The sequence below is a fragment of the Takifugu flavidus genome, chromosome 1, assembly GCF_003711565.1.
Source record: "Takifugu flavidus isolate HTHZ2018 chromosome 1, ASM371156v2, whole genome shotgun sequence".
Classification (NCBI taxonomy): Eukaryota; Metazoa; Chordata; class Actinopteri; order Tetraodontiformes; family Tetraodontidae; genus Takifugu; species Takifugu flavidus.
In genome coordinates this window covers 22,082,840-22,098,163 of record NC_079520.1, presented here as the reverse complement: position 1 = coordinate 22,098,163, position 15,324 = coordinate 22,082,840, and the positions used below count along the sequence as shown (strand labels likewise).

Here is a 15,324-nt window from a genome sequence, read left to right as displayed (position 1 = left end):
CAGAGTTGTAGTCTTATACACCTCTCTGCTGCTTCCATAGAACCCTCATCCACCAACAATAATATATTTAAAGCTATAGAGGTAGTCTCTGTTCCACGGTTAAAAGTTCACCAAGCACAGAGCAGGGGAGCGGTCAATCACCATAATCTTATTAAAATTAATACCAAAGCACAAGTTGGAGAAACTAATATCACAATTAAGTGTGGACTGTTAAATATTAGATCTCTTTTGTGTAAATCCCTGTTAGTACACGACCTGATAGCGGATCATCACATTGATTTATTTTGTCTTACTGAGACCTGGCTTCTGGAAGAGGTTGTAAAGGAAATTCTTTTTTTATGTTGTTTTGTTTAGCATAGATCATTTAAACCAGTAAGGTCAAGCGAGTTCATTTGATGATGCTTGTGCAGGTATACGAGATGTCACGAGTTGTAGAACAAATCACGAGTTGTAGAACAAAGACTCCTTAGAAAATGATGAAGATGTGCGAGTCAGCAACCTTCAAAATGCTACAGTTTATCATGCTAACCTTGTGACGATGAAGTAAGTAGATGGAAAAGTACTGAGAGAAAGGTGTAGTCGCTAAGCATTATAAAAGGGACATGTTTGTTACACTGGGCAGAGATCTCTCTGCATGCTATTGTTGCATGTGTTCTGACTGACTTATTAAACTCTTAAAAAGCAGCATTTTGACTTTGTGTTAACTGAAGAAAATCCGCAACAAACTTGGTGTCAGAAGTGGGATCCTGGATACGTCCGTCGGGACCCGACCGAGGGGCTGGCCACCTGAATCCACCAAAGGCAATTCATCCTCAACCAGACAAAGGAGGAGGGCCGCGGCGGTCCCGATCGACGGTCACAGGATTCCTGAAATCCATGCCAATTGGTAAGACAATTGTAAATTTAATGATAAAATGAAATGGTCCGAATGCTGTTTTTGAAAAAAGACGAGCCTTGAATGTGACTAAAACACGAAAAGTCCTGTGAGCATTAAAAGTAAGACCAGGTATTAAAAGTCCCGTGAGCATTAAAGCAAGACCAGGTCTTAAAAGTCCTGTGAGCAAAGCAAGATCGGGTAAAATAAGTACTGTGAGTCGAAAGACAAGATCAGGAAGTACATCCTGCTCTGGGTGTTCTTGTACAGCTGCCTCGTGTTGCTTGTCCAGTCCAGCCTATTGTCCAGCCACAGCCCAAGATATTTGTAGGTCTGCACGCCCTCCACCTCCTCCGTTCCTATTTGAACTGGTCTAGGTCTCGGTCGGTCCCTCCCAAAGTCAATGACCAGTTCTTTAGTTTTGGAGGTGTTGAGCTGCAGGCTGTTGTTGTGGCACCAGGCAACAAAGTCCCTCACCAGGCACCGGTACTCCTCCTCTTCGTCGTCTCTGATACATCCGCCTTCAGTCATGTCAATGGCTGCAGTTGCGTGCAGCTAACGGGTTAGCCATTCCATATGTGGGTTACTTGGAGCTTGAGGTGGAACTGTGCGGCAAGGTGATACCGTGTTGTGGTATCCTCGTGGTGAAAGACCCGCCTGGGGCTTCTTCGTCCCCCGGGATCCTTGGGATGAATGTAATCCGCAGATGCTACCAAGAGCTTTTTGGGGTGTTCGGTTCATCCCTCTTCGAGTCGCCTTTTGTGTCAGGCGCACCGGGTCCGGTTGTGGCCGCCCTTCAGAAGTGCCACCAGACGGCAGTACAGCCAAAACCTCAGGGTGACGTTAGGGTCCGTGGAGGGCAAGTAGTTCGGATACCTGGTGGGGTGATGAAGCTGGTCGCTGCCACCTGTTCTGAACAGTTTTCGGGTCAGAGCGTTTTGTTTGAGCCCCCCCAGTCAGGGTTGCCAGCTGGGCTGTTGGCTTCACCATGCCTGCTAAGGGTTGTCCGTGGCACTGTGTGGGTACCAGTTGTCAATGTTGGGGAAGCAGGGGTTCTCCTTTACCCCCAGGTCAGACTTGGTGTTGTGAATGCCGCTCAAGTTGTCAGTTTGCCTGCAGGGATAACTGAGGTGGGGTTGACCACAGCCACATTGGCCTCCCAGTCCGCCGTCCCATCCGTACTTGATAGGATAGGGTCATGGGACCTTTCAGCCTTAACTGAGCTGGAACAAGCCAGTGTTCGGTCTTTGCTGGACCAGTACAGCTCAGTGTTCGCAGCCAATGATGGTGACTTGGGGTGTACGAACTTAATTTCACACGAGGTACCCCTGCTTGATGATGTCCCTGTACGGCAACGGTATCGTCGCATTCCCCCTTCAGAGTATGAGGCAGTGAAGATGCACATTAACCAGCTCCTGGAGTCACAAGTCATCTGTGAGAGCTCCAGTCCCTATGCCTCACCTATCGTGTTGGTGAGGAAAAAGGATGGTGGCTTGAGGCTCTGTGTGGATTATCGGCTCCTGAACAGTAAGACCAGAAAGGATGCCTTTCCACTGCCTCGTATCGAGGAGAGCCTGGATGCCTTATCGGGGGCCCGCTGGTTTTCCACTCTTGACCTTGCCAGTGGGTATAACCAAGTGCCTGTGGCGGAGCAGGACCGTCCCAAGACCGCTTTTTGCACCCCCTTTGGTCTTTTCGAATTCAATCGGATGCCTTTTGGCCTTTGCAATGCGCCAAGCACTTTCCAGCGGCTGATGCAACGCATGTTTGGCGATCAGCAAGGTCAGTCCCTCCTGCTTTATCTTGATGACATAATCATCTTTTCATCTTCCGTCGAGCAACACCTACAGAGGCTGGAAATGGTGCTCGGGCGACTGCAGGGGCAGGGCCTTAAGGTCAAAGCGGAGAAATGTGCAATTTTCCAGGAGCAGGTGTCATACTTGGGACACATCATCTCCAGCCAGGGTGTCTCGACCGATCCCAAGAAAATAGAGGCTGTGGCTGGCTGGCAGCGTCCTCGTCACATCAGTGAGTTGCGGTCCTTTTTAGGGTTCGCCAGTTATTACAGGCGGTTTGTCGATGGCTTCGCCAAGATGGCTAAACCCTTGCACCAGTTGGTAGCTGACTTGGCTGGCACCAAAACAAAGCGGGGATCTGGCCGGGCACTGGGCTCCGCATGGACGCCCGAGTGTGAGGAGAGCTTCAATGCTCTAAAGTCAAGGTTGGTTTCCACCCCAGTATTGGCTTACGCGGACTTCTCACGTCCGTTCATCCTTGAAACTGACGCTAGTCATAGTGGGCTTGGTGCAGTGCTCTCCCAGGAGACAGATGGTTGCGTGAGGCCGGTGGCTTATGCGAGTAGGGGGCTCCGGCCCACTGAGCGCAACATGTCCAACTATAGCTCTATGAAGCTAGAATTTCTTGCGCTCAAGTGGGCCGTGAGAGAAATATTAGAGAATATCTGTTGGGGCATAAGTGCATTGTGTACACAGATAATAACCCCTTGAGCCACCTTCAGTCGGCTAAGCTGGGGGCGGCCGAGCATAGAGTAGGTGGGCTGCTGAGCTTGCCGCTTTCGATCTGGAGATCAAGTACCGGTCTGGGCGAAACAACCGAAATGCGGACGCACTGTCGCGACAGTACGCACCAACGCCGGATTGTGTCATTCCATCTTTGCCTGGCACCTCGGTCCCGTGTAGCCTTCAGCCGAACATCCAGCCTGGTCCTATGGTTGGTGCCTTGCAGTCCTTGATTTCTATCCTTCCATCTCACTCTCCAGCTGATCTTCACTTGATGCAGGAAGAGGACCCTGTATTAAAGGAGGTGTTGGTGTTCTGGCGACGTGGGTCCCTCCCTACCCCTGCTGAGAGGAGGCAGCTCTCTCAGCCCGCAATTGTGCTGTTGCGCCAGTGGGACCGCCTGGTCGAAAAGAATGGGGTGCTTTTCCGGCGGGTGTTCCGCTCTGACGGTGGGGAGAACAACTCCAACTTGTTTTGCCCACGGTGCTCAAGGGGGACACCCTGCATCAGCTCCACCAGGAGCATGGGCATCAAGGCACAGAAAGGACCACCGAGCTGGTGCGGCAACGCTGCTACTGGCCGGGAATGTCATCCGACATCAAGAAGTGGGTGCAGCGGTGTGAACGCTGTCAAGTTGCGAAAGACTCGGGGCAGGTTCATCGGAGTTACATGGGCCACCTTCTCGCATCCCGGCCAAACGAGATTTTGGCAGTGGATTTTACTTTGCTTGAACCTTCTCGTAATGGCTTTGAGAACGTCTTAGTCATGACTGACGTGTTCAGTAAATTTACAGTGGCTGTTCCCACCCGGGACCAGCGAGCGGTGACAGTAGCCCAGGTTCTGGTCACAGAATGGTTTTACAAGTATGGGGTCCCGAGTCGCCTACACTCAGACCAGGGCAGAAGCTTCGAGAGTGGTTTGATTTCCCAACTTTGTGCTTTGTATGGGGTTGCCAAGTCCCGCACCACCCCTTATCATCCGGCCGGAAATGGGCAGTGTGAGAGGTTCAACAGGACACTTCACAACCTCCTGCGAACATTGCCAATTTCCCGAAAGCGGGACTGGGCTTCTTGTCTTCCGCAATTGCTCTTTGGTTACAACACTACACCTCATCAGAGCACGGGTGAGTCACCGTTTTATTTGATGTTTGGGCAGGAGCCCCTTCTTCCCATTGACTTTCTCCTGGGTCGTGTGCCAGACCCGATTCCTGGTGAGGTGCAGGACTGGGTGGTAGAACATCGAGCCAGGCTTCGTGTGGCATTCGAGGGTGCTCGTGAGAAACTAGAGATGGCAGCGAGTAAGCGCAAGGAGAGACACGATCTGTTCGTTCGAGACGCACCTCTGCCAGTGGGACAGTTGGTGTACCTGAGGGACCATGGTGTTAGAGGCCGCCAAAAGATCCAAAACCTCTGGAGCTCTGTTGTCCACCAGGTTGTGCGGGCCCCTATCGGCGACGGTGTGGTCTATACCGTGGCGCCCGTGGGTGACCTGGGTGGAACTCAGAATGTCCATAGAGACATGCTAAAGGTGGTCGTTCAGCCTGAAGTTGTGGCCCTCTCCTCACCAGCTTCTCCATCTTTGTCCCCACGGGTGGCCTCTGTGGACGACTCTTCCAACAGCGACCTCTGGCTTCTGGTTTCCGAGACCCCGGTGCCATCCATTGCCGTGCCACCACCATTTGGGACCACTCAGGCGCCCTCTGCCCCGGCTGCAACAGCACCCCAGGGTGCGTGCAGTCTGACTGCACCCGTAAGTAGCAGCGACCCATCACCAACAGTGCCCCCAGCCGACCAGCCTTGCAGTAGTCAACAGTCCCTGCGTCGGACTGCTCGTTCAACAGCTGGCAGTCACTCAAACAGGCATCACCTTCCACGGTCAGTCAATTCGCAGGAGGAAGTTTCTAATCGGCCGCTAGACTCTGCATCCAATTCCCTAATGGCAGTGTTTAGACCTTGGTGCTAACTTGGCCCTGTCTCTCGTCGGGTCGACGATCCAAAAGGTAGGGGTGGATGTGGCAGGGCGTGGCCTGCCCTCCGAACAGGTGTCCTATGGAGGTAGTGCCTTAATTGGTGGGTGGGGAGAAAAGGTTTATATAAGGCACTGCCTCCAGCTGACTTTAGTTGTTTTTCCCCCTTCGACGGTACGGCGGGGTTGCGGCTTATCTGGGCGGTTCAACCAACAAACTGTTTCAGAGCGCGAGCATGCTGTTTGGCAGCGCCAAGAAGGTTGGTGCTTCCTCCCGCCATCCTTCCACCTAGAGCGCTTTGCCGTGAGGGCACGCGCGCTAGTTTACCCTGGGCAGGTAAGGCGCAGCAATGCGCGTCACTGACTTTCCCGCACTCGGTCGATAAAAGTTAATGGCGCTGTCCTTGTTGCAGTTGACTGCCGGCTGGCGTCGGTGGGTCGCGTTGCCCCAGCGGGAACCCTTCACGGAGTGGTGGCGCCACCAAACAGTCGGCACGGACTACCTCGCGTACTGGACCCACTGCTGCTTTGGCTCCGTCCCGTTTTCGGGACTCTCTCTCCTGTTCGCTCTCGCGCTCTCTCTCTCTCTCGCCCCCCTTCGCTCGAGGGTCGGCGCTGAGACGTAGTGGTGCCGCCGAGGCGACCACGGAGCTATTGCTCTCAATTTTCAGACTCTTAACAGTGTTTTAATTGTTCTCTTTTCTTTGTGGACAGGTGCTGCGGGCCACGGCGGGGACCCAACCCCTGGTGGAGGGCGTTTTACCACACCTTTCGTGTGTAGTTTTGTTTGTAGTAGCACGGGTGTTTTTAGTTTGTTTATTTCCCCTAATTGAGTTTCACCTGCCGGTGGGGCCCCAGCCCTGTCCACCCCCTTTTGTTTGATTTTTGTACAGCCGAGCTATTTCGGTGTTGAGTTGTGTTTAATAAAATTGTACTGCCTAACCCTCAATCCTGTCTCTGCCTCTGGAACCGAACCGTATCTGCGCGTGCCTGTTTCCGGTTAATTCCTGGGGTGAAATTCCCCAGGTGGCGTTGTCATCCACCGTTCCACCGCTCTGCACCCCGCCACAATTGGTTTACAAAAGGCTTTACACCAGTAGCAGAAAAGTTTTGTAAAGCATGTGTAATATGTGCTACTCACAACCCAGGAAAAGCAGTAACGCCAACTGCACAAGCACAATGGATCTCTGAAAGCAAAAATGGCAAAATGTTGTGAGGAAACAGGGCTGCCATGGACTAAAGTGTTACCACTAGCACTAATGTACATGAGAATGCGAAAGCGTGGGAGAGCAAATTTAAGCCCCTTTGAAATTCTGTTTGCAGGAATTCCCAATGTAGGAGCCAATGCACCACGAACAATGCTTCCAGACACAACTCTCTGTGAAAACTCAGTATTAACCTATTGCAGGAATCTGTCTAAATCTCTTTCAGACATTCGAGGACAAGTGAAAGCTGCTCTGCCGACACCCGCAGAAGAGCAACTCCATCCATCCATCCATTCTCTACCGCTTATCCGGGGTCGGGTCGCGGGGGCAGCAGCCTAAGGAGAGAAGCCCAGACTTCCCTCTCCCCAGCTACCTCCTCCAGCTCATCCGGAGGGATCCCCAGGCGTTCCCAGGCCAGTCGAGAGACATAGTCTCTCCAACGTGTCCTGGGTCTCCCCGGGGGTCTCCTACCGGAGGGACATGCCCTGAACACCTCACCAGGGAGGCGTCCAGGGGGCATCCTGACTAGATGCCCAAGCCACCCCATCTGGCTCCTCTCAACGCGGAGGAGCAGCGACTCTTCTCCAAGCTCCTCCCGGATGGCAGAGCTTCTCACCCGATCTCTAAGGGAGAGCCCAGCCACCCTACGGAGGAAGCTCATTTCAGCCGCTTGTACCCGTGATCTTGTTCTTTCGGTCATTACCCAAAGCTCATGACCATAGGTGAGGGTAGGAACGAAGATCGACTGGTAAATCGAGAGCTTCGCCTTTCGGCTCAGCTCTCTCTTCACCACAACGGACCGGTGCAGAGTCCGCATTACTGTGGACGCCGCACCGATCCGCCTGTCGACCTCCCGCTCCATTCTTCCCTCACTCGTGAACAAGACCCCGAGGTACTTAAACTCCTCCACTTGGGGCAGGATCTCCTCCTTTACCCGGAGAAGGCACTCCACCTTTTTCCGGTCGAGAACCATGGCCTCGGATTTGGAGGTGCTGATTCTCATCCCAGCCGCTTCACAGGCGGCGGCGAACCGATCCAGTGATAGTTGGAGGTCACGGGCCGATGAAGCCAACAGGACCACATCATCCGCAAAAAGCAGAGACGCGATCCTGAGGTCACCAAACCGGATCCCCTCAACACCATGACTGCACCTAGAAATTCTGTCCATAAAAATTATGAACAGAATCGGTGACAAAGGGCAGCCCTGGCGGAGGCCAACCCTCACCGGAAACGAGTTTGACTTACTGCCAGCAATTCGGACCAAACTCTGACACCGATCGTACAGGGAGCGGACAGCCCGTATCAGCGGGCCCGACACCCCATACTCTCGGAGGACCCCCCACAGGACCCCCCGAGGGACACGGTCGAATGCCTTCTCCAAGTCCACAAAACACATGTGGACTGGTTGGGTAAACTCCCATGCACCCTCGAAGACCCTGCTGAGGGTGTAGAGCTGGTCCACTGTTCCACGCCCAGGACGAAAACCACATTGCTCCTCCTGAATCCGAGGTTCGACTATCCGGCGGACCCTCCTCTCCAGTACCCCTGAATAGACCTTACCAGGGAGGCTGAGGAGTGTGATCCCCCTATAGTTGGAACACACCCTCCGGTCCCCCTTCTTAAAAAGAGGGACTACCACCCCGGTCTGCCAATCCAGCGGCACTGCCCCCGATGTCCACGCGATGTTGCAGAGTCGAGTCAACCACGACAGCCCTACAACATCCAGAGCCTTAAGGGACTCTGGGCGGATCTCATCCACCCCCGGGGCCTTGCCACCGAGGAGTTTTTTAACTACCTCGGCAACTTCAGCCCCGGAGATACGAGAGCCCATCTCCAGGTCCCCGGGCCCTACTTCCTCACTGGAAGGCGTGTTGGTGGGATTGAGGAGGTCCTCGAAGTATTCCTTCCACCGATCCACAACATCCCGAGTTGAGGTCAGCAGCACACCATCACCACTATACACAGTGTTGACAGTGCACTGCTTCCCCCTCCTCAGACGCCGGATGGTGGTCCAGAACCTTTTCGAGGCTGTCCGGAAGTCGTTCTCCATGGCCTCACCGAACTCTTCCCATGCCCGAGTCTTTGCCTCGGCAACCGCCGTAGCTGCACTCCGCTTGGAACGCCGGTACCCATCTGCTGCCTCAGGAGTCCCACAGGCCAGTAAGGCCCGATACGACTCCTTCTTCAGCTTGACGGCATCCCTCACCGCTGGTGTCCACCAGCGGGTTCGGGCATTGCCGCCACGACAGGCACCAACCACCTTGCGGCCACAGCACCGGTCAGCTGCCTCAACAATGGAGGCACGGAACATGGTCCACTCGGACTCAATGTCCCCCGCCTCCCCCGGGACATGGTCAAAGCTCTCCCGGAGGCGTGAGTTGAAACTCCTTCTGACAGGGGACTCTGGCAGGCGTTCCCAGCAGACCCTCACAACACGTTTGGGCCTGCCAGGTCTGTCCGGCATCCTTCCCCACCATCGGAGCCAACTCACCACCAGGTGGTGATCAGTTGACAGCTCCGCCCCTCTCTTCACCCGAGTGTCCAGAACATGCGGCCGCAAATCCGATGACACAACCACAAAGTCGATCATCGATCTGCGGCCTAAGGCGTCCTGGTGCCAAGTGCACATGTGGACGCCTTTATGTCTGAACAAGGTGTTCGTTATGGACAATCTGAGACGAGCACAGAAGTCCAATAACAAAACACCACTCGGGTTCAGATCAGGGGGGCCGTTCTTCCCAATCACACCTCTCCAGGTCACACTGTCATTGCCAATGTGAGCATTGAAGTCACCCAGGAGGACGAGGGAGCCCCCAGAAGGGGCACTCTCCAGCACTCCCTCTAAGGACTCCAAAAAGGGTGGATACGCTGAACTGCTGTTTGGACCATAGGCACAAACAACAGTCAGGATCCGTCCCCCCACCCGAAGGCGAAGGGAGGCTACCCTCTCATCCACCGGGGTAAACTCCAATACACAGGCACTGAGCTGGGGAGCAACCAGAATTGCCACCCCTGCTCGTCGCCTCTCACCATCGGCAACTCCAGAGTGGTAGAGAGTCCAACCCCTCTCAAGAAGACTGGTTCCAGAGCCCTTGCCGTGCGTCGAGGTGAGGCCAACTATATCTAGTCGGAACTTCTCAACCTCGCGCACCAGCTCAGGCTCCTTTCCCACCAGAGAGGTGACATTCCATGTCCCTAGAGCCAGTTTGTGCAGCCGGGAATCAGACCGCCAAGGTCCCTGCCTCCGGCTGCTACCCAAAACACAATGCACCCGACCCCCTTGGCCCCTCCTGCAGGTGGTGAGCCCACGGGAAGGGGGTCCCATGTTGCCTCTTCGGGCTGCGCCCGGCCGGACTCCATGGGACTCCATCTGTTTGTAGTTGTATATCGGCCCCCTGCTGGGCCACATTCAGCGTTCCTGTCTGAGTTCTCTGATTTCTTATCTGACTTGGTCTTTAGAACGGACAAAGTCATTATCATTGGAGATTTTAATATCCATGTAGACATTGTAAATGACAGCTTTAGAAATGGCTTCATTTTATTACTTGAGTCAGTTGGTTTCCTCCAGCAGATAAACCAACCAACTCATAGCTTCAATCACACCCTAGATCTAGTTCTGACTTATGGTGTTGAGGTAGAACATGTGTCAGTGTTCCCTCAGAACCCACTCCTGTCAGACCATTCTTTGATCACTTTCACATTTATGATTAAGGATTCTTCAATGCTCAGAACAAAGTCTTACTATAGCAGATGTCTTTCAGATAATGCTGGAGCTAAGTTTAAGGAAGTGATCCCTGTGCTAATCCCAGGACCACCGTGTGTTTCCCCAGGGATAAATCATTATAATCTTAGCCCTGCTGAGGTTGACTCTGTTGCTGAAGGTGCAGCAACCTCACTGAGAATCCCGCTTGATTCTGTTGCCCCCCTGAAAAATTTAATAGTAAATCAGACGAGGTGTGCCCCCTGGTATAATTCACATATCAGGACCCTCAAGCAGAAAGTGCGAAGACTGGAAAGGAAGTGGCATTCTTGTAAAATAGACAGCTATCATGTAGCCTGGAAAGACTGTCTATTAGTTTACAAAAAGGCCCTTCGCAAGGCTAGAACAGCTTATTTTTCTTCTTTAATTGAGGAAAATAAGAGCAACCCCAGGTTTCTTTTCAGCATTGTGGCCAAATTAACTAAGAGTCACAGTGTTTTAGATCCACGTATCCCCTTTTCCCTTAGTGGTGAAGACTTCATGAGCTTCTTCACTGATAAAGTTCTAGCTATCAGAGAGAAAGCTAACCGGGCTATCCCAACAACTGGATCATCACCAGATGTGCTGACTGTGGGAACATACAGGTTCTCCAACAAGCCCTTAAACTCCTTCACCCCTATATACAGTATTTTTCTGAGGCGTCATCGCTAATTCAGAAATCCAAGACCACCACGTGTCTTTTAGATCCCATCCCAACACACCTGTTGAAGGATGTTTTACCATTAATAGGCAGTTCTATCCTGGACCAGATCAATGGTTCTTTAGTGTCAGGTTATGTACCCCGGTCCTACAAGGTGGCAGTGATTAAGCCGTTGCTTAAAAAAAACATCACTGGATTCTGACGTATTAGCAAATTATAGGCCAATATCCAACCTTCCTTTTATCTCTAAAGTTCTTGAGAAGGTGGTGGTGACTCAGTTACTTGAGCACCTGCAGAGGAACAGCCTGTTTGAGATGTTTCAGTCAGGCTTTAGAGCTCATCACAGCACAGAAACAGCACTTCTTAAAGTTACTAATGATCTTCTCATAGCTTCAGATCATGGACTGGTCTCTATGCTGGTTCTGCTGGACCTCAGTGCTGCTTTTGATACAGTTGATCACAGCATCCTGTTACATAGACTGGAACATGTGATTGGGATTAAAGGGGCAGCACTAGACTGGTTTAGATCATATTTAACTGATAGATACCAGTTTGCTACAGTAGGGTTAGCCATGGGGTTCCTCAAGGTTCTGTACTTGGACCAATCCTCTTCACCTTGTACATGCTTCCCTTAGGGAACATCATTCGGCAGCATGGGATAAATTTTCATTGTTATGCTGATGACACTCAGCTTTATTTATCCATGAAACCAGAGGAGACAGAGAAGTTAGTGAAGCTCCAGACCTGTCTTAAAGACATAAAGTCCTGGATGTCTTCAAATTTCCTCCTCCTTAACCCAGGAAAAACTGAGGTCATGGTGTTTGGTCCTGAACCTCTCAGGGATAAATTAGATCATATGATCACTCTAGATGGTATCTCATTAACATCTAGTCTCTCTGTGAAGAATCTAGGAGTAACTTTTGACCAAAATCTCTCCTTCAACTCACACATTAAATTAGTCTCTAGAAGTGCCTTTTTTCACCTGAGGAACATCACAAAGATTAGGAAGCTACTGACGCGGCATGATGCTGAAAAGTTAATTCATGTTTTTGTTACTTCTAGGCTGGACTATTGTAATTCTTTATTATCAGGGTGTCCAAACAACTCTTTAAGAAGCCTCCAGTTGAACCAAAATGCTGCAGCCAGAGTTCTGACAGGTATTGACAGAAGAGATTACATAACTCCTGTAATGGTGTCGCTTCATTGGCTGCCCGTTAAATTTAGAATAATTTTTAAAACCCTTCTTTTGACCTACAAGGTCCTCAGAGGCCTAGCTCCATCCTACCTGGAGGAGCTAGTGATACCTTATCAGCCCAATAGACCGCTCCGCTCTCAGAATGCTGGTCTACTTGTGGTTCCCAGAGTTTCTAGGAGTAGAATGGGGGGCCGAGCATTTAGCTACCAGGTCCCCCTGCTATGGAACCAGCTCCCTGTCCAGGTATGGGAGGCTAACTCCATCGCTACTTTTAAGATTAGGCTTAAAACCTCATCTAATCATTAGGTTAACATCCTAGCTATGCTGTTATAGGCCAAGGCTGCCAGGGTCCAGAAACATGATCATCTGACAGGCCTCTGTCACCCCACTGGGTCATGGTCTCCTCTCCTCTCCTCTCCTCTCCTCTCCTCTCCTCTCCTCTCCTCTCCTCTCCTCTCCTCTCCTCCTCACCAAGTAGGTCAGTGATGTTATTTCTTGTGTAGTTTTTCTGCCCCCTCTGTATTCATCTACAGGTATTGCCGCCTTCATAGTTGTATCCTGACCTACTGACCTCCGACCCCGCTGACCCACTCAATTCTACCAGCCTCTCTTCTACCTGTCCTGCGCCCTTCTCCTCTCTCACTACCAATTTTTAACATTTAATTCTCTCAGATTCATCAATAGCAACAATATGTCCAGCCTTTAATTAATGGTGACACATTTGGCATTTATGGCTCAATAACTCAACACAGGAACATTAATTTTCCAAAAAAGACTTTGTCTTAATTGTCATAATTTACTGTACACTATCAAGTTGAACCTTATTTTTAATTCATCATCAAAGCTATCAAAGGAGGTGGTGATAACTCAATCTGAGAAGCGGAGAGTTCTTGGTTCCAGCCCCATGGCAGACAACATGGAAAGTGTTCTGGTAGTAGGGGGAGGTGCCAGAACACCTTCAGAGCACTGCCGAGGTACACTTGAGCAAGGTACAGAACCCACAAATCAATTAAATCAAATCAAATCAATCTTTATTTATATAGCGTCTTTTACAATCAAAATTGTTTCAAGGCGCTTTCCAGAATCCCAGGGCCTAACCCCAGACAAGCAACAGTGGCAAGGAAAAACTCCCCTTTAACAGGAAGAAACCTTGAGCAGGACCAGGCTCATGTAGGGGGACCCTCCTGCTGATGGCCGGCTGGGTAGAGAGGAGAGGAGAGGAGAGGAGAGGAGAGGAGAGGAGAGGAGAGGGAGAGGGAGAGGAGAGGAGAGGAGAGGAGAGGAGAGGAGAGGAGAGGACGGGCACAGAGCACAGAAACAGAAAAATACACTATTTATAAAGCGGGTCAGCGGGGCTAGAGGTCATCATGCAGCTCCGAAGGCGGCGATACCTGTAAATGAATACAGAAGGGGGGGGGGGGGGGGGGCAGAAAAACTACACAAGAATCAGCATAACTAGTCTGCTTGATGAGGAGGAAGAAAGGAGAGGAAAGGAGAGGAGAGGAAACCATGACCCAGTGGGGTGACAGAGGTGATCATGTTTCCGGACCCCGGCAGCCTTGGCCTATAACAGCATAGCTAAGATGTTAACCTAATGATTAGATGAGGTTTTAAGCCTAATATTAAAAGTAGCGATGGAGTCAGCCTCCCGTACCTGGACAGGGAGCTGGTTCCATAGTAGGGGGGCCTGGTAGCTAAATGCTCGGCCCCCCATTCTACTCCTAGAAACTCTGGGAACCACAAGTAGACCAGCATTCTGAAAGCGGAGCGGTCTATTGGGCTGATAAGGTATCACTAGCTCCTCCAGGTAGGATGGAACTAGGCCTCTGAGGACCTTGTAGGTCAAAAGAAGGGTTTTAAAAATAATTCTAAATTTAACGGGCAGCCAATGAAGAGATTCCAGTACAGGAGTTATGTGATCTCTTTTGTCAATACCTGTCAGAACTTTAGCTGGAGTATTTTGAATCACCTGGAGGCTTCTTAAAGAGTTGTTTGGACACCCTGATAATAAAGAATTACAATAGTCCAGCCTGGAAGTAACAAATGCATGGACTAACTTTTCAGCATCATGTCGCGTCAGTAGCTTCCTGATCTTTGTGATGTTTCTCAAGTGAAAAAAGGCACTTCAGAGACAGTTTTAATGTGTGAGTTGAAGGAGAGATTTTGGTCAAAAGTTACTCCTAGATTCCTCACAGAGAGACTAGATGTTAATGAGATACCATCTAGAGTGATCATATGATCTAATCTATCCCTGAGAGGTTCAGGACCAAACACCATGACCTCAGTTTTTCCTGAGTTAAGGAGGAGGAAATTTGAAGACATCCAGGACTTTATGTCTTTAAGACAGGTCTGAAGCTTCACTAACTTCTCTGTCTCCTCTGGTTTCAAGGATAAATAAAGCTGAGTGTCATCAGCATAACAATGAAAATTTATCCCATGCTGCCGAATAATGTTCCCTAAGGGAAGCATGTGCAATGTGAAGAGGATTGGTCCAAGTACAGAACCTTGAGGAACTCCGTGGTTAACCCTACTGTATGAGGAGGGAACACCATAGACATGAGCAAACTGGTATCTATCAGATACCGTATTTTCACAACCATGCACCGTATTATAGGGCGCACCTTCAATTAACGGCCTATTTTAGAACTATTTTCATACATAGGGCGCACCGTGTTATAAGGCGCATAGCATAGAAACTACGTAGTGCCTGTGGTTTCATGACGCATTCACTAGATCGAGTTGCGCTAAAAGGAATGCCAATAAAACAGTCAGATAAGTCAGTCAAACTTTATTAATAGAATACAAACCGGCACAACTCCATTCTCTCCCAAAATGAATAAACAGCAGTTGTATTATTTTTCCCCAGTGATGTAGTGTTTTCGCGTAACACAGTTCTTTTAATAACAACGAGTTATAACAGGCAGTGCAACATTTTTATCACTAGTGGATAGTGGAGTTTAATAAATCTTCGATTTAGTGCAACATTTTTATCACGTACTACCGTTGCGGTAAATCAAACGTTAGTGCAAACACAATATACGGTAACTCGAACTCTCGTAACTCTCGAAGTAGTGCAAAGCAATAGCAATATAACAATAGCAATATAACAACTTTGTTCAAACGTTAATGTCCATATTCACAGTATGACCAGCCTTGTTAAGTTGTA

At 50.4% G+C, this 15,324-nt stretch overlaps 1 long non-coding RNA gene across 1 annotated transcript; it reads left to right on the top strand.

Moving 5' to 3' along the window:
• Window positions 1-4,905: 4,905 nt before the first annotated feature.
• Window positions 4,906-6,307, top strand: LOC130539357 (uncharacterized). The gene is made up of 2 exons (XR_008954092.1): window positions 4,906-5,695; window positions 5,772-6,307. It is a non-coding gene; the product is annotated as an uncharacterized LOC130539357 (long non-coding RNA).
• Window positions 6,308-15,324: the final 9,017 nt, after the last annotated feature.